General features: G+C 35.4%; 1 long non-coding RNA gene across 3 annotated transcripts in view; it reads right to left on the bottom strand.

Annotated features, from left to right (window-relative positions):
• Nucleotides 1-19308, bottom strand: part of LOC112647630 (uncharacterized) — an 87105-nt gene that overhangs the window by 9649 nt on the left and 58148 nt on the right. For 2 of the 3 annotated variants that reach the window (XR_007403934.1, XR_007403933.1), the window contains exon 6: nt 8356-8395. The exons of the other annotated variant lie outside the window; for it this stretch is intronic. This is a non-coding gene — a long non-coding RNA (uncharacterized LOC112647630). The remainder of the gene's footprint in view (nt 1-8355; nt 8396-19308) is intronic. 3 annotated transcript variants of the gene reach the window in all.

Genomic DNA, 19308 nt, shown 5'->3' with positions numbered 1-19308 from the left:
GCCACCCAGGTGTCCCTCTTCTCACTCTTTACAACATTATTCTTTAATGTGTCTTGCTTTCTCTTCATAGTGAGATGGACCCTAAGAGAGAAAAAACTTTTTTTTTCCCCATTCTTCTTTTTGGGCTTCTGTTCTTGCTAAGACCTACACTCCCACTGCACTCTATGCATGTCCTGTAATGCAACTCATTTATGTCCTTCTTGTAAGGGTCAAGGAGTTTAATGATTCTCTAGAATAATAGCATCTATGAAGGACCAGATGAGAATGACCAGAGAAAGCTATCATATGCATATTCCAGACCACCGGCACTAGACAACTCCAAGCCAAGGCCTTCTAGCTCCAAGGAATAACACCTGGGACCTCATTTTTGTTTTTTTTGGTTTAATGGTTTCCTGGATGCCCAAGAGGACACAGGCACCAGACCACTATACTCATTAAAAAACCCCAGACTCAGAACAAAGATGAGACTCCCTCTTTTCCTTTCTGAGTCTCCTGGATGCTCCATCTCTCTCTCTCTCTCTATATATATATATATATATATATATAGATAGATAGATAGATAGATATAGATAGATAGATATCTAGATAGATAGATATCTAGATATCTATCTATCTATCTCTATCTATCTATCTATCTATCTATCTATCTATCTATCTATCTATCTATCTATATATATCTCCCTGATGGAGAGTGATGTGGAACATTTTTCATGTGCTTGTTGGGCATGTGTAGGTCTTCTTGGAGAAAGGTCTGTTCAGGTCTTTTGCTCATTTCTTGACTGGATTGTTTTTTTGAGGGTGTTGACTTTGATAAGTTCTTTATAGATCTTGGATACTAGCCCTTTATCTGATGTCATTTGCAAATATCTTCTCCCATTCCATAGGTTGCCTTTAGTTTTGTTGACTGTTTCTTTTGCTGTGCAGAAGCTTTTGATCTAGATAAAGTCCCAGTAGTTCATTATTGCTTTTGTTTCCCCTGTCTTTAGAGACTTGTCTTGCAAGAAGTTGCTGTGATCGAGGTCAAAAAGGTTGCTGCCTGTGTTCTCCTCTAAGATTTTAATGGATTCCTGCCTCACATTTATTTTACTTTTTTAAAAGATTTTATTCTTTTATTCATGACAGAGAGAGAGAGAGAGAGAAAGACAGAGAGAGAGAGGCAGAGACACAGGCAGAGGGAGAAGCAGGCTCCATGCAGGAACCCGATGTGGGACTCGATCCCAGGACTCCAGCATCATGCCCTGGGCCCAAGGCAGTGTTAAACCTCTGAGCCACCCTGGGATCCCCTGTAATTCTCCTTTTTGATGGGGTCTTTGTTTGGTTTGGGGGTCAAGGTAAAGCTGGCTTCATAGAATGAATTTGGCAGTTTTCTTCCTATTCCTATCTTTTGAAATAGCTTCAGTAGAATAAGGTATTATTTCTTCTTTAAATGTTTGGTAGAATTCCCCTGGTAAGTGCTCTGGCTGTGGACTCTTGTTTCTTGGGAGGATCTGATGACTGCTTCAATTTCTTTGCTGGTTCTTTGCTGGTCTGTTCAGGTTTTCTATTTCTTCCTGTTTCAGTTTTGGTAATTTATAGGTTTACCAGGAATGGATCCATTTCTTCCAGATTGCCTAATTTTTTTGGCATATAATTGCTCATAATATGTTCTCAAAATCATTTGTATTTCCTTAGCGTTGGTTGTGATCTCTCCTTTTTCATTCATAATTTTATTAATTTGAGTCTTTTCTCTTTTCTTTTTAATAAGTCAGCTAGGGGTTTATCTATTGAATAATTCTTTCAAAGAACCAGGTCCTAGTTAGTTTCATTGATCTGTTCCACTATTCTTCTGGTCTCTATTTCATTGACTTCTGCTCCAATCTTTATTATTTCTCTTCTCCTGCTTTATTTAGGCTTTATTTGCTGTTCTTTCTCCAGCTCCTGTAGGTGTAAGGTTAGCTTGTGTATTTGAAATTTTTCTAATTTTTTGAGGAAGGCTTGTATTGAAATGTACTTCCTTCTTGGGACTGCCTTTGCTGTAACCCAAAGATTTTGTACATTGTGCTTTCATTTTTGTTAGTCTGCATAAATGTTCTTAATTCTTCTCTAATTTCCTGGTAAACCTATTCATTTTTAAGTAGGATGCTCTTTAATCTCCAAGTGTTTGAGTTCTTTCCAAATTTCTTCTTATGCTTGAGTTCTAGTTTCAAATCATTGGGGTCTGAAAATATGCAGGGAATAATCATAATCTTATGGAATTGGTTGAGACCTGATTTGTGGGGGCAACCCCAGTGGCTCAGTGGTTTAGTGCCCCCTTCAGCCCAGGGTTTGATCCTGGAGATGCAGGATCGAGTCCCACGTCAGGCTCCCTGCATGGAGCCAGCTTCTATCTCTGCCTGTGTCTCTGCCTCTTTCTCTCTGTATAGCTCTCATGCATAAATAAATAAAAAAAAAAAAATCTTAAAAAAAAAAAAAAAACAAACCCATAGGAGACTTGAATTGTGACCCAGAATGTGATCTACTCTGGAGAAAGTTCCATGTGCAGTTGAGAAGAATGTGTATTCTGTTGCATTAGGATGGAATGTTCTGTATTTATCTGTGAAGTCCATCTGGTTCAGTGTGTCATTCAAAGCTCTTGTTTCTTTGTTGACCTTTTGGTTAGAAGATCTGTTTGTTTGTTGTTTGTTTGTTTGTTTTGCTGAGAGTGGATGTTGAAGTCTCCTCTTGTATTATTATCTATGTTTCTTTACTTTGGTTATTAATTACTTGATATAATTGGCTGCTCCCACATTAGGGGCATAAATATTCATAATTGTTAGGTCTTCTTTAAGTATGATATAATGTCCCTCTTCATGTCTTAGTACAGCCTTTGGTTTAAAATCTAATTTATCTGATATGAGAATTGCTACCCCAGCTTTCTTTTGAGAACCATTTGTATGGTAAATGGTTCTTCATCCCCTCATTTTCAGTGGGAAGGTGTCTTTAGGTCTAAAATGAGTCTCTTGTAGACAGCATATAGATGGGTCTTGCTTTCTTATCCAGTCTGATATCCCGTGTCTTTTGACTGGAGCATTTAGCCCATTCACATTTAGAATAACAATTGAACAATATGAATTTAGTGCCACTGTATTCCCTGTACAGTCACTGTTTCTGCAGATTGTCTCTGTTTCTTTGGGCTCACTCTTCACTTACAGGATCTCCCTTAATATTTCTTGGAGGGTTGGTTTGTTGGTCACATATTGTTTCAGTTTCTGTCTGTCCTGGAAGATCTTTATCTCTCCTTCCATTCTGAATGACAGCCTTGCTGGATGAAGTATTCTTGGCTGTGTGTTTTTCTCATGTAGTATCCTGAATATATCATGCCAGCTCTTTCTGGCCTCTCATGTCTCTGTGGATAAGTCTGCTGTTAATCTAATAGTTCTCCTGCAATATGTTAGCAATCTTCTGTCCAAGCTGCTTTTAGGATTTTTCTCTTTATCTCTGAAATTTGCAAGCTTTACCATTACATGCTGGGGTGTTGATCAGTTTTTATTGATTTTTAAGAGAGGTCCTATCTCTTGGATATGAATGCCTGTTTCCTTCCCCAGATTAGGGAAGTTCTCAGGTCTGATTTGTTCAACTATACCTTCTGGTCTCTCTCTCTCTCCATGCCTTCCAGAATCCCAATAATAACGGATTTTTTTTTTTTTCAAACTATAACTTAATTCTTGGAGCCTCTCCTCTCATGGGTTCTTAGTTGTTTTTCTCTCTTTTCCTCAGCTTCCTCCCTTTCCATGAACTTGTCTTCTACTTATCTTCTATGTCACTTACTCCATCTTCTGCCCCATTTAACCTAGCTGTTAGAGCAACTAGTTTAGACTGCATTCTCAGAATATTTTTAATTTCAGCCTGATTAGATTTCATTTTTGCAGTAAGAGATTCTTTGGTCTTTTGTGTTTTTTTCAAATCCAACTAGAAACTTTATAATTATAATCCTGAATTCTATATCCAATATCTTACATAAATCCATATCCATTAGATCCGTGGCAGAAAGTATTACTTCTGGTTCTCTCTTTTGTGGTGAATTCTTCTGTCTAGTCATTTTGTCCAGTGGAGAATGGCTGTATGAATGAGCAGAGTCAAAAATATCAACCACAACATGAGCAAAATGCACACTAGACAAACCTGAAGAGGTCAGGGACCAGAAAATAAAAGAAAAAAGACAACGAAAAGAAAAACAAATTAAAAAGGGGGGAGGGCAATGGCGGAGGTGAGAGAATATAATCTCACAGAGTGGATCAAGACAGTGACCCATTTGGTTCTGAGTGTACCAAATTGTCATTATTTTTTAAAAGCAAAACATATATATACAAAAGTAAAATAGAATACGGTGAAAGGAAGCCAAAAATGAAGAATATATCTATAATATATGATTGTAAAATATGAAAGTTAAAAGAGAAAGAAAACTTAAATACTTAAAAACAAAGAGTTGATAAAATATCAAACTAGTTGAGGTGGGAAAAAAGAAAGAATATGGGAAAATTTTAACCTGAAAGATAAATGAACCATAAGAGAGACACCTCGAGTTTTATATACTATTTCTCTCAGTCCTGGAGTTTTCCTGCTTGGTCAGTATACTTGTTGTTCAGCTGTTCTTCCAGCTTGTTTTCTAGGAAAGGGGCCTGCTGCACTGATTCTCAGATGTCTTTTGTCTGGGTGGAGTTGTACCACCCCTTGCCAGGTGGCTGGGCTCAGTGTAAGCAGTTTGCCAAGTGAGGTCTTTCTTCCCTGGAGGCTTTCAAGCCTCTTACAAAAAGTGGTCTCTTTTCTATGTGTAGAGTTTCCACTATTCTTTCTTTACTTCTCAGGCTGAATTCATAGATGCTCAGGATGGCCTGATAGTTATCTAGCTAAATTTGGGGACCAGATGAAACAAAGACCCCTTCTCTTCTGCCATCTTGCTTCCTTTTTCTGTTTTTAGGTTTTTAAAAACCATTCTGGCTGTGTGGAGAAAAGAGGGAGGGAGAGGATATAAAAGTTAGTAGGCTAATGCCATGTTGCAGGTAAGGGATCACATCATGATACTCTCACTCGTCACCTGGAAGTAGGGGTAGAAGGAGTACTGCCTGAACTGTGTATTTATAGATGAATCACATGGAATAGAACCTGTATATTCCATACTTAGAATCAAACTGTGTTTATCTTTTATCTGTTCTCAGATGAAAGTTTATTTGTGGGTATTTATTCTTTTTTTTTTTTTTAAACTTAGGCACCTGCTCTCCTATACCAATTAGAATTTCAACATGAAGAAGCAGAGCCACTATCTACATAATGAAGAAGATAATTAAAAGTGATGGGACAATTTCAAAATGACTTTAAAATAGATATTTATGAAATCTTTAAATAGTAGGAAAGAAATAATATCTACAAACATCAATAAGAAGTCAAAATAGAGAGAAATAAGATCTAATTGGAAATTCTAACAATTCCAAAAGTTCTTGAAATTGGAAAAATGTCAATTGATGGGATAAACTCTTGGCTGGACAGAAGGAGTAAATTTGGAAGATGGACAATGGCAGTGAATATTTCTTGAATGCAATATATATTGATAAATCATGACAATCGTGAAAGAGAAGAAAGGTGCATGGAATATCTATTTAGAAGAACCAACACACACCTGTATGTAAATTCCAGAAGGAAAGAGTGTAATAGTATTTTCAAAATGATTGTGATTATTTTCTAGAATTGAAAGACAAGTATCTACAGATGGAAAATACACTCTGAGTACTAAACAATATAAACAAAATTGCCCCTCATTTAGACACATCATGGAAAAACTGATGCATGTTAAAGATTAACAGAAACCATTAAGGTTAAAAACAAAGTTTTCACCAATGGGAAAGAACTAGATCAACAAAGGGTTCATGGGAAGCATTCTTTGGGTCTGTGCTGGTGTGGCAATACCAGTTGTCAGATATTTCCTAGCCAATTGTTAAACTGCCCCAGCCTGGGCCTCAGATTAACCTCACCACTGCCGTTTTTTGACTTGCCAACTCCTCCTTTAGGACACAGTGGATCTCCCCAATATACGGTAGTTGAGAGAGCTCCCCTTGTACAGCAGCATGAGCCTCAAGTGCTGTGGCTGGTATACATTGCATGGAAATATTAAAATATCATCTGGGACACATTGCATGGAAATATTAATGTATCATCTGAGAGTAGATGTAAACTATCCCTACCAATAGATGCCCAGTCAGTAGCTCAAGCAAAATAAAGATATCTTCAAATATTGACGAATCTCAACTTCCTGAAAATGAACATGCAAACACTTCATTGGGATTTTAAGTGAATCCAAATACAAGTGGAATGTAAGAGGAAAAAATATGATGAGCAAAGCATGTGGTAAAATTTACTAAAAGAGTTAAAAAGAATTCAAAATAAACATAGTTATTTAGGAAAATAAAAATATTTGAAATAAAATGTGAGGCAAAAATAATAAGGAAAGATTTCATGGGAAAAGAGCAAAGATACTATAATGTTATTTAAAATCTGCTATGCTCCCACTTCATTTAGGTGAATAATCAGTATTTCATGAATTTAGACACAATAAGAAAAAGTTAGGAACAAATTTGTATGAAAAATATATCATAACTTCCATAAGAAGAAATCTGAACCAAATGCATGGACATTTCCCAGAAGCATGAATAATAAATAAATACAGATAAAGCTACACAGTATCTTTAATGAGCTGGGTAATGCAAATTAAGACCACCATGAGAAGCATTTTTCTGCCTATTAAAAAGGCAGAAGTTAAGAATCCTGACAAATGGGAATTTTAATATTTTTATGACTCATTTTATTTTTACTTAACATGAGAAAAATGAGCATGTTGCTGAGCATGTGGCATAGAGAAACTCTTACAGTGTTTTTACTTCTCAGTCTTCAAAAGTCGAACGTAAATGTTTCATGTATCACATCAGCTCCCTTCCTAGAGAAACTTATAATGTTTCTCTAGGAAGAACCACAATATGTACCACAATATATGTATAATAATTTTGGCAGCACCATGGCTTATAATAGGAAAAAGTGGGAAACGTTTGAATGTCCATCAATAATAATGGATAAATAATTTGTGTGTATTAATGTAACAGAATACTATATAGGAGTAAAAATGAATAAAACATAACTTTGTGAGTCAGCATGGCTCACTCTTAAAAATATAAGCAAGAAATAGAAGACTGTACTCCAAATCTTGATTTTTTCTTATAAATTATGGAAAGAAGCAAAACAAAATCATATATGCTTTGAGATACATAGGTACCTAAGCAGCATGGATTGAGACCACAATAAAGGCAGGGAGGAGATAATAAATTTCCAACAGTGAGGCAATGGCTAAATAAACTGATATATTTTTATACCATTTGGTAGTATAGAGCAGTTAAAACAGATAAAAACGTGTCACTATGTATAAACACAAGTTACTAAAATACAGTTTTGAGTTAATAAGTTACAGAATGTAACAATGCACTGCATGATGCCATTAATGTAAATGAGAATCACAACTCAGTTCATGTAGTTCATTGACATATGCATACATATGAAAAACATAAAATGTACTGAGTACACACACCTACATTCATGATAGCAGCTATGTCTGGGGTGGGAAGTATGGCTTGGGATAGAGGATGAGGGGCATTTTGGATGATAAATATATACATATTTTTATATTTTCCTTACACCTTACTGTTTTTTTTTTTTAAAGAAAGATTTATTTATTTGTTTGAGATAGAGCACATGTGCACCTATGTGCACATAGGTGGGGGGAGGGAATCCAAAGCAGACTCCTTTCAAAGCACAGAGCTCCATGTGAAGCTCCATCTCATGACCCTGAGATTATGATCTAAGCCAAAATCACGTCGGACACTTAACTGTCTGAGCCATCCAGGCACCTCTCCTGTTTTTTTTTAATATGAAAAATATGAATATTCATTAGAATTAAGATTGTAAATCTGAAAGTCTGAAGGATCTATTCCCAGCTCTGCCTTTGTGCTGAATTACTAGGAGCCATCTATTTGCCTCAAATGTATTCAAAGTCCTCACTTCTAGAAACAAATTACAAAACAATTTCTTAAGATCCCTTCTGGCTCTGACAGCCTTAGTCTGACATATGACTTACAATTTCACTCTGTTTCAGGGGCAGTGCATTTGGACAGGCTATTCTAGTAAGTTTCCATTAGACCAGATAATCTTTGAGAAACCCTAAGAAAGGGATTTCAGTTTAACATGCCCAAATTATTCTGTACCTTTGACTGACCTTGAATCACCCTAGGTATAGGCTTAGACTCAGCAGGATATTGTTGAGGTTCATAAGAAAGAGATGTACACGAAAGGAAATAGTACCTGTAGTCTAGGAGAGGAAGTTTCACTTTGCATAGTTATCCTGAGGGAAAAACAGAATGCTATGAGGGTCAAAAAATCATAAATGTCAAAGCTTTGGGTGAAGTGAGCATTTTTGATCTTGGTTCAGTCCACAGCATATACGGAACTCTGAGGCTGTTAGCTAAATGGAAGGAATTTCAGATGTGAATGAGCCTGGATTCAAATTCTCTGTACTACACAACTATTAGACGTATGTCTCTGAGTACATTACTTCTTTCAGCCTCCACATCCAACCATCCAAGGAAATACAGTGAGATGATGGAGATAAAACATCTAATATATTTCCTGGCACATAAAATACCATTAATAAATGGTAGCTGGGATTATTTTAATGGTGCCCCCACTTAAGTCACTGGCATAATTCATTAATAATAATTTTTAATGTTTTATACATGCATTTATAAGCATTAATTCACTATATATTCACAATATAGATGAATATGTAGTATTCTTGAAACAAAGCCAGGTTACTGCTCCATTTTATCAATAGCAAGAGGTTTCTACAGGCTTAACTCTGTATAAATCATGTACATAGTCCTTGAACATTTTGCATAAAGGATCTCTAGGCAATCAACTTTGGAGTGTGCATAGTTCATAGCTCTCCTCATAATATGTGCAAAGTAATCAGAAAATCCATATTATTTTCTTCCACTAACAACACAGATTTGAGATCATGGTATAAATAATTCTTTAATAATATTCAATAAAATAAATAATAAAAATATTCTTTATGCAAGGGACCTTTAAACTTTAAAATTATTAATAATAATACCTTGCCTTTTAATAGGGTTGTAAACTTTTCAAAGTATTTTTAGACTTTTTTTTCACTAGGTAATGGGAATCCAGACCAACATGTCATAAAAGGAAGATAAACTCATGAAGGATGTTCTGTTTTTATTAAATGACTATACAAAATATATATTTGCAAGTTTCTTTCTTCAGCAGTATTCCTGTGATCTCTATAATCTGTAGGAAAGCAAGATGATGTACTTGAAGGTATTGACTATGGAGTTGACTATACTTGAGTCTTATGTGATCTTTGGCAAGCCATTAACTTCCTTGAAATTTCCCATTTGTTAAAAGGGAGATAATAATATCCATCCTCAAGTGTTAAAAATATTAGAATTACTTCTCTATGGAATCATGCCTAGTATCTTATATAATGTTGAATAAATGGTGAATCCTTCTTATTTTATTTTAAGCTCTCATCCTCTTATTACATTGAGGCTCTGAAATATAGAGGTCTTGGGAGATGTTTCCTGTGACCTGTGGAAGCAGCCTGGAATGAGGTAGAGGGGTTCCCAATAAGACATCATGGGTGTCTGCCTCTTGAAAATGGAATAAGTTAGTCTCTGAGTAGAAGATGATTCACAAGAGTTCTGGCAATTTTCATAAAGAGTTATTATCTGATGTCAGTTATCTGTCAGGAAGCAGGTAAAAACCATACTTATGCTTAGGGTAAAACATGATACAGAAAAAAAGAATGTCCCATCTCCAATTTCCAGAGTAGCAGTGACAGTGTAGTCCTCACTGAGAGGATTCTGACCCCAGAGCATTGCTAGATTCATCAACTAGAGGCTGATGGTGGCGGTGCCCACAGGCTGGAGTGGGATACCTGAGGACTTTCTTCCTGAGCCTGTGATACCATTCCCTTCAGCAGTGTCAGAAAAAGATCAGGACATTTTGAGGGGGAAGCTAATTTCTGTTAATAGCATCATAGATTTGTACCAACTTGTCTGAGTTACAAATGTAAGATAATTAGCAAAATATTAACACACAGGATGCTCCATTTAGCATTTTCCTCCCCTTCTTTTTATGGCCGTATTTTCACCCAAATAAAAAAGTAAATAGATTTGTCATCTCTGCTTTGAATCCTATATTCAACTATAAGCTCCATTTTTAACTTTATTCTATCAGATTGGTGACATGATTTGGCAAAAGCTGTAGAGTGTTGGTTATACAGAATGAGTTATCCAGGATGGAGAAATGATAGGGCTGTTGGCTTGAGGCTTTGTTGACTATTCAACTGCTCTACAGACCCTCAGGAAAAAGTCTTTATTTTGACACTAAAGACCTATCATAGTGCCTTAAAAAGAGAAGGCTCACTTCCACTTGAATTACAAGACTTAGTCAAAGTAATTCCTCTTGCCTTCAAATAACTATTTTTCTCCCCAAATTAAAATGCACAAGAATAAGAAGACACAACCCCATAAAAATTAACAAACATCCCAGAAAGTTTTTTTAATGTTGCCAAAAAATATTCAAGGAGATGACAATCCAGGTGGTATTTTCCATTTGACTAGCTGATATTTTAGTACTTGGCATTAGTGTGTCCACTCCCATAACAAACTATGTGGTGATTAAAAATCAAATGTTCTGTATTGTTTCAAGAGCTGCTGTTTAGGGCATTGCATTGAAAAACGCTACGTGAAAGGAAAGCCAGTGTTCTGAAGGCAGAGGGCAATGACTGATTTCCATTTGCTCTGTGCATGTCACTAGAGAAGTTCTAAGTTAGGATACCTCAGTGTCTACTTATGGGGTTTATGTATGTGGTTTCTACATGAGTTGTCTTTATAAGTGGGACTCAGAAATATCTTTACACTTACCCAACAGCCTTTCCTCATCTCCATCAAGCAGAAATGAACCCTTGGGACTGAAAGTATCTTTTAGGTGTTTGATTTTCCTGGGAAATTTTGAAATGATTTTCTAGCTCCAGAGTTCATAAAAACAAGGTGATTTTTTAAGTGTAATGATATTCTGAGAAACGATTCCTGTATCTTGCAACTTATATGATATAAATTCCAGGGAAAAACATGAGATTTGCAGTTAAATCTAATAGTTCTTGCTTCCCCCTTCTGCTTACTGGCTCAGTAATGGAGGACAAATTATTTAAATTCCAAACTTCAGTTGTCTCATATGTGAAATGGAGATGAAAATTTTTTCCTGAGTTCTGCTTCCAGAGGATATGGTATACTGATCTAAAAGTTGGGATGCTTGATGCAAAAGACAAAAAGGAAAACAGAGGTGAGAGAAACTCATGCAAAATCTATGAGAAAATATTATGAATGCAGAAGGTAATGGAGTCTCATTGAGAGAGAAGGAGCAGCTTTGAGTAAAAATGATCCTGATGGATGCTCAGAGAGTATGTTGGCAAACCCTGCTTATTGTGACTTTTTCTCCCCTAGCATTTCCCAGAATAGACTGTTGCCCAATCTGTGACCCAACATGGTTGGTCAGGAATAGCAGCACTATCCGCATGCTTTTCTGAGGTGGTGAGGGTTATCAACAGAGCAGCCTGTGATAATGGCTGGCAGAAAGTAAATCTCAATCAATTTAGGTAGCAGAGCTGACACTTGAGAAATCCTTGCCCACTCATATAACACATACCTCCAAGGGCTAGGTGATTACACAAACAGCACAAATCAAAGAAGAGGCATAGGCATGTCCCCTGAGGAGCAGGGCTGTGGGTGGGGGGATGTGGCAAAGGTATTAGATTTACACTTTAGGATGTGTCCTTTTACCAATACAGAGATACCCCTTTGCCCAGGCCTGTCCCAAAGTCCAAATATGGTATATGTTAAAGCCTAGGATTTTGCTTCTTCTCCTTGGGAATACAGCAATTTTTAATATGGTTGAAAGCCTCAAGAAATTATGGGATCACAGGGGAAAATAAAGAAACACAGACCCCAAAAGAAGGTTAATAAGCTAACTAACTTCTATCTGATGACCTACTAAAAATGAGAATTAAAATGACACCCATAAATAGAAGGGGTAATATTGATAATGAGAAAAAATTCCAATAGTTCCTTTTAAAAGAATCAAATTAAAATACTAATCAAGAAAATTTTAATAGTTGAAAGAGGAGAATTGATTTATGGTGACGAATTGACTTTACAAAGCAATGATTTGCAGATCCCTTTCCCAGAAAGCATTGAGAAGAAATATAAAATACAAACTAATAAACAGAATAAAAGAAATTTTAAAATAATAGGCCCATTAGACAATATAAGAGAAATGGAGGAAAAAGTAGGTACTTGAGTAAATTATGCTGAAAAAATCATAATTAATGGAGGATGATGATTTTATATTGATGGGGTTTGTAGGGGCCACAGAGTAAATAAGGAAAAGAAACCCCAGAACATTCTTGAAATTATAGTGAAATTTAGATAGATTAAACGATGAAGCAGGATTCCAAATAACTTCTGTAAGAATCAAATTTTATCAGATACCTCAAGAGCAAAACTATTGGCAGGGTATTGAGATTTATTTATTTATTTATTTATTTATTTATTTATTTATTTATTTATTTTAAAGATTTATTTATTTCCTTTAGGGAGAGAAAGAGAGTGTACAAGCAAGGGAAGGGTCAGGGGGAGAGAGAAATGAGAAGCAGACTCCTCACTGAGTGAAGAGCCCCATGTGGGACTGGAACCCATGATTGGGATCCCATGATATCATGGAGCTGAAACCAAGAGTAAGATGCTCAACTGACTGAGTCACCCAGGTGCTCTGTTGAGTTTTGTTTTCAATATATTCAATCTGGAGAATATTTTTAAATTTTTCTCAGTAAAAATAGAAACAAAGTTTAAAAACAGCATAAGAGAACATAATAAGGAACAACAGATCAAGACATAACAGACTTAACTATATAGGAACCTAAGTTTGTAGAATTGAAATGTATGAAACAACTTGCAAAGGTAGAGAACAAATACATAACCTCATAATTGTAGTTGGATAATTGAACATACACATTTCAGAAAATAACAGGTCACACAATCAGATTAAAATAAATTTATTACAAAATCTAAACCAATTAATTTATTACAGATATGCATAATGCATGTGTAGATGGAGGGATTCCACCAAAAATAAATATTTTGAATTCACAAATAATACAAAAATTACCATATGGAGGTTACAAATGGAGTTTCATAAATTTCAAAGATATAAAATCCTGTAGACTAAGCTCTTTGATCCCAATGCAATACAATTTGGAAATCATAATAATAGAGCTACTTCAAAATTCTATTTAAGATATTTAAGTAAGACACTAAAGAGGTTTTGAAAAGTATTAAGGATATTATGAGCTGTTCTTTGCTAATACATCGAAAATTTAGATGAAATAGCAAATTCTTACAAAACCTGAAATGTCAAAAACTGTCAGGGAAATAACATGAAGCATTCATGAAGTGTTAAACCAATTAGAGTGGTCAGCAAGGAGTTAACCAATAAGTTCTACAAACTTCCAAGGAGTAGTTATTTATTAACTTAAAAAGTTTTTCCAGGAGAGGTGCCTGGGTGGCTCAGTTGGTTGAGCATTGTCTATTGGTTTCAGCTCAGGTCATGATCTCAGGGTATGAGATCGAGCCCCATTCTATGCTCTGTGCTCAGTCCAGAGTCTGTTTGGGATTCTTTCTCTCCCTCTTCATCTCCTCTACCCCCACTCATGCTTTTTTTGTCTCTCTCTCTCTCTCTCAATAAATAAATGTTTTTGAGGAAGTAGGAACACAGAATGAAGCTTTCTAAGCTCATTTTCTGAAGTCAGAGTAATCTTTATTTATATATTCATATATATATATATTCACATCTATATGCAGTCTAAAGAGCCACTGGAGCTTTATGTGGCCAATATACTACTGATTTGAAATTGAGAGATGAGGATAAAAAGCTCAGAAACATAACCATGTGTGTATGGCAGATGTGATATATGGTAGGCCTAGCATGCCAACCCAGTCATGAAAATGTCAAAAATATAAGCCCACTAAATGGAGCAAAGTGGATTGGATTTCTCTCATTCAATATATAAATGTGAAATCTAGAGTGCTTACAAATCTTTAAAACTATAAAACTAAATAAAGAAAAAGAAGGAGAATATCACTGGGGCGTGGAGGAAAGGTGGAGGAAGGAGATAACATTCCTGACCTTCAAACCAAAAATTCTAAGGAGAAAACGAATGAATGGATTTCATTACATAAACATCAGAAATTCAGTAAAGAAGGAAAATATAGACAATATTAGTAAAAACATGGCAGAGGTATTTGCAACAACTGAAATCAATTAAGGATTAATATCTTGGATATGGAAGACCTACTATAGATCTACCAAAACACAAGGAAACCTAAAGAACAAGCAAAAACATCTAGAGTATATAGGTAGTCAGCAACAATAAACACAGATATCATCTTACTATTATTAGAACATACCTTTTAGAAAATGATTGAGGTTTGAATCACACCAAACATTAGTTTGGATGGGCGCGCGTGGTGTGGATGTGGGCAGTGTGGATAAAGCTGGTATAGCTGATCTAGAGAGCAACTGGCAGTAGCAACATTGTATATGTACATATGCTATTACCCTGAGACCCCATTCCAAAAAGTTCATAAAAAAAAATGTATGAAGCTAATTCTTCTCAGCATTCTTTGTGGTAGCTATTGGTTGTAAACATCTCATGTGTTCATCTCTAAATAAATAAAATATGATGGATATATTTACTGTAACAACATTAGAGAGCAATAAATTAGGGGTATATACAACAGCATGAAGAAGACATAAAGCTACAGCATTACACACACACACACACACACACACACACGCACAATTTCCATAGCACAATATCATTTGCGCAACCTAAAAACACATACAAAGGTACCACTGTATTTTCATACGGTTTTATACATATCCAAGGACATGTGACAAACACAGCAGATTAGGTACCTGTGTGAGAGAGTAGGACAGGACCCAGAATGAGAAGAGTGAAAAGCACATAAGAGAGAATGAGCTTTTCCATGAATTGATGAGAATTATATACCATAAACTGGAAGTTATACTATCAATTCCAAAGCTGAAGCCAATGAAAAAGAAGAAAACGCATGGCAGCAAGATATTTCAGTTACTCATATTCAACTCATAAGTGTGTCTTTGTAGTTTAGAACACTGCCATCTTGAAGGTATTGGTTAATTTAGTATTTCCTATGCTTTTTGTTTGATCAGTCTTTATCTCAATTCCTTTTTGAGGAGAGGAGTTTATTTCTTGCTGTGCATTTCTCTTGTAGTCTTCAGGCAAAAATCCCCAAGTGCTTTAATAAATATATGATCTTTCTTTAGTATCGGATTGATGTTGGTTAATCAGTTTCTTGCATTCAGCTCCTTGCTCTGTCTAACAGACACTGCTGAAGGGTATGATCCTTAGTTAACAGGAAAATACACACTAACAGTAAAAACCGACCACACTTGGGCAGCTCACCTGGTGTTCCCAGCACACCATTTTGCTATGACGCACTAGTGGGCAAACACAGCTAAATGAGTTCTAGTAAAGTAATTCAAAAGGACACTATATGGCCATGAAAATTATGGAAACAATTTTAACAATATGAAGAATATAAATTCCATGGATAGTATTTGTAGTAAAGATAGGTTGAAAGAAAGTGTAAAACAGTTTAAAAGCGATTTTTTCTTTATGGTAGGAAGATTCGTCTTGGCTGTAGCCGACACAGTGAGTGCCCCCCACCCCCATAGTCCCCCAACCCTTCATTGTGCTCTACCAAATTTCAGTTGCCAGTACTGCATCTTTGTGTCTGAGATCTGTTCCCTTAGAAGAGGGGAAAACTGCCCTGCTGTCCCTACTGTTTACATGCCAAGCAATTGCTACCTCCTGGGGGCAAATCTCAAAAGACACACTTTGGGAGTTGTTGTTTAACACCAATAGGAAAAACAATACGACATACAGATCACTTTATAATAAATTAATCACATTGGGGTGATGACTGATAGTCTAGAAATGTTGTCTATTACATGACTTTCTGACTTTCTCGGACTATGCTTAACTGTAAGGTTCATTAAAGCATGCTAACCACTTCTTAGTAGCTCTGTGAAAAAAAAAAAAACTGAAAAGATCAGAGGAAAAATAGAAAATAAAAATTATATGAAAGACTCAATTGTGGATTTTTTTTCCCCTAAGAGCCAATTTATTTTGTTAGGGTACTGCTATGACATAAGTCTTGGATTAACCAAATATCTGGTACCAAGAGATTAGGATATGTGAATTTAAGAACTTCTTAATTTTTATTTCGGTATTTCATTAATTAAAAATGCTTAGTATTCTAAAAGTTTTTGTGTTCATACCTGTCACTCAAGATAGGCAGGCTAGACCATTATCCATGGAAATGTTGTGCTAAAAGTCCAATCCATCTTAAGCTGTACTTGATGTTCCTTTAGGAGAGCTTCATCTAAATGAATTGGACAATAGCACCGCTCTCTCCCATCCAATGGTTCCACATGCCTTATAAAGAAGTCTCTGAATCTTGCATAAGCTTACTTCCTGATATCACTTTGGTTGGCTGTCACACTGAATCTACAAACCATGTATTGCCGGAACACAGAAAAACAAGTTAAAGGCAAAGATTCCTTTTTGGAAACTAACTGCTCAGTAGTCTTCATGATAAGTCTTGGAAAACCAAGTCACATTAAAAAAAAAAAAAAATCCCCCACATACTTGCGTATATGCACATGCAGGCAAAAGAAGTGTGCTTTTAATCTAAGACAAAACCCTTTTAACTCATTCAATTAAAAATAATCACTCCATTGAATACCAAAAAAAAAAAAAAAAAAAAAATTCCTGCACAGTTTAATGTTTCAATTAAAAGAAATTCTAATCAAAATATTTCTCTGACATTTAGAAAATGGTTCTCAAATTTCTCTGTAAGAGAAAACAGAATAGCAGATATCTTTCTTTTTAAAGGGATGTGGGATTAGCTGTGCCTTGTGTGAAAGGGACACCGGTACTTAAAAATGTAGGTGGCTTCTTACCTTCCATACTCAAGCCTTTTGAGAATTTCTTTCACTTCTTGCAATGAGGCGCGTTCAGCCCACCCCTGGACCTTTGAACTGGATCTTGTTTCTTCTGTAAAATTATTTTTCTCCCCACATCTCTCTCCAAGGTTTGTATTTAATCTTTACCTAGTCTCCACACTCAGGGTGTTCCCCATGGTTTTCTATAAATATTTTGGTGAGAATTTATTTAATACTTGTTTCTCTTACTAGAATGTAAGCTGTGTGAGAAAACTAATTTTGTCCATTTTTTCCCTCATTATTCTATTCTCAGTGCCTGATATTAGGAGTGTCCAATAAATAATCTCAATTTAGAACAAAATGATGAAATCAATAATTTATAATTGGATAATGAGTTAATTGTCTAAAACAAATTACATAGGGCGCTCTGCCTTACATAACTTCAAAATAAATGCCAAATGTTTGTCACCTGGGTAGCTTAATTGGTTAAACGTCTGAGCCTTTGACTCAGGTCATGATCCCGGGGTCCTGAAATCCACTCCCTGCTCAGTGCTTCTCCTTCTGCCCCTCGCCCCTAGCTTCTGTTCATTCTGTCTTACAAAAATAAATAAATAAAATCTTTAAAAAAATAAATAAATGCCAAATGTCCTAAATATTTAAATGTAAATGATGAAATTACAAAATATTTTAGTAATATATCTATAATTTGGGTGGTTGGAGAAAACTTTTCAAAATATAAAACCAAAATTGAAGCCATGTGGAAAATATTAACAGTTTTAATTGCATAAAACTTAAGTGAATTTGAATAACAAAAGAAAGTCTAAAAGTATTAAAAAAATCAATGCTGAGAAATATGTGTAAACCTGCTCCCATCAATAAGGAAGAAGAAGAAAACATTTCATAAGGAGATGATTTTAAACAAGAAATAAGTTCCTCTGATTTATGGTTTATAAGTATATAAGAACATTGAATCTTATTTGAAAATAAAGAAAAGTAAATTGTGTAGCACGGAGATACCACCTTTTTCCTGTCAGATTCTTAAAGAAAATGTAATAGAAATAATGTTTCCAAGTGTGCAGAAGTAGACACTCATCTACACTTTAGTATACATGTAAAACAAATTTACAATACAATAATTAGAAATATGCCTATTTATTGGTATGTGTATTGTCACATTATTTGTAATAATACATTGGACAGAATTAAGTCTCCTATAAGGAGGTTTTTAAAAATGTATAATAGTGCATCCAACAAAGGAAGGAGACACCAAGAGTGATGTCACCGAGTGTTTTTATTAGCATGGAAAAGAATTTCTTTTTTTTTTTTTAAGTCTTTTTTTTTATTTATTTATGATACAGAGAGAGAGAGAGAGGCAGAGACATAGGCAGAGGGAGAAGCAGGCTCCATGCACCGGGAGCCCGACGTGGGATTCGATCCTGGGTCTCCAGGATCTCGCCCTGGGCCAAAGGCAGGCGCTAAACCGCTGTGCCACCCAGGGATCCTGGAAAAGAATTTCTGTACCATGTGTGAATCTTGCTCACAAAGAAGAATGTTTCGAATTATTCATCATCCAGTATTAATGGTATCTATATATATGCATATACATGCACATCAATTTATACTTATATGCACTGAAAAAGTTGTATTTTTATCATAAACAGAATAACAGGAGTTATAGGTTCTTTATATATGACTTGTTTTTATTTTAATTTTAATTTTTCTAATATTTCCTCTGTAAATGTCTTACCTTAAATAAAAACAACCTTTCATTGAAAGGTATTTGGAATAACTCCAAAAATGTATTCTGTGTGTCCAGCCCAAACCTGAGAGTCAATAAAGTTTAAGAATGAAAGAAATTGAACACAAAACACTTTTCTCAATTTTTTCTTTCTCCTTTCTCTGATCCATCCTGCTTCGGCCCTCATTATTTTCTTGGAAATGAGAAGCAGTTTATTTCAGGTGTCTTAACTTTTTTTCTTTTTTCTTTTTTTTTACTATAACTAAAACATAGGCTGATTTGTCCATTCTTATTGAAAGTCTAATGCTCAGAGGACTTTATGTGCACTGCATATATGTCACTTTCTTCATGGCAATATCATTATTTATGAGCATGCTTTCCTTCTACTG

The sequence above is a fragment of the Canis lupus genome, chromosome 19 (genome assembly GCF_003254725.2).
Source record: "Canis lupus dingo isolate Sandy chromosome 19, ASM325472v2, whole genome shotgun sequence".
Taxonomy (NCBI): Eukaryota; Metazoa; Chordata; class Mammalia; order Carnivora; family Canidae; genus Canis; species Canis lupus.
This window is presented reverse-complemented; position numbering and strand designations above follow the sequence as displayed.